Here is an 876-nt window from a genome sequence, read left to right as displayed (position 1 = left end):
GATCCATTTTTCGCCACCAGTCACAAGTCTATCCAAAAAGGATGAAATGAGTTCATGAGAATGGTTAGAAGAGCAGATGTCAACTTGGGATATGTGGTTGCTTTCGGACAATTCATGAGGCACCCATTTTCCAAGTTTAGGAACCTTTTCAAGTTGTTATTGGTGTAGTGTAATTTTTAATTAATTGTTGACAGTTTACTTTTGATATTGTTCTAACTTAAGTGAACTTACAAATGGAAGTCAATGTCATTATATTAACTATCTTTTGTAATTTTACTACTTTAGTGAGAAGAAAGCGTGTAACTTCTATAATCATATAGTTCATGTGAGGCTGGTGGTGGGAAAAGAGCCATTTATTTCCAGACGTGACACCTTCGCCATAAGCACTTAATCACCATACTGCGCGGGCTGAACACTTCACTTAAGGAAAGTTCTGTCTCACCTAGAGTCTCTCGAGGAAATTTCAGGCAAACTGCTTTGATAATCAATTCTCAGTAGAATAGCAATCAAAACTACATACTGAAGAAGTAAATTCCCACCAAACGCTTTTTGCAGATGTTTTAGAGTCTACCTCAATTTATCTATGCTTTTATTCAAGAAAAGTCCCCAAATGTTCCTATAATTTCGAAAATTGCATCCCAATATTTCACAGTGTAAAATTCTTTCATTCATTGAAACGTAAGTATGCCATGTGTCATTTCAACGTTTCCCTTCACAATACTCTTACTCTCTTTTACTCTTTTACTTGTTTCAGTCATTTGACTGTGGCCATGCTGGAGCACAGCCTTTAGTCGAACCGCTAGGTTACGGGGGCGTCAACACACCAGCATCGGTTGTTAAGCGATGTTGGGTGGACAGACACAGGCACACACATAT

This window comes from Octopus bimaculoides, chromosome 1 (assembly GCF_001194135.2).
Source record: "Octopus bimaculoides isolate UCB-OBI-ISO-001 chromosome 1, ASM119413v2, whole genome shotgun sequence".
Lineage (NCBI taxonomy): Eukaryota > Metazoa > Mollusca > Cephalopoda > Octopoda > Octopodidae > Octopus > Octopus bimaculoides.
Note: the sequence above shows the minus strand (reverse complement) of the source record.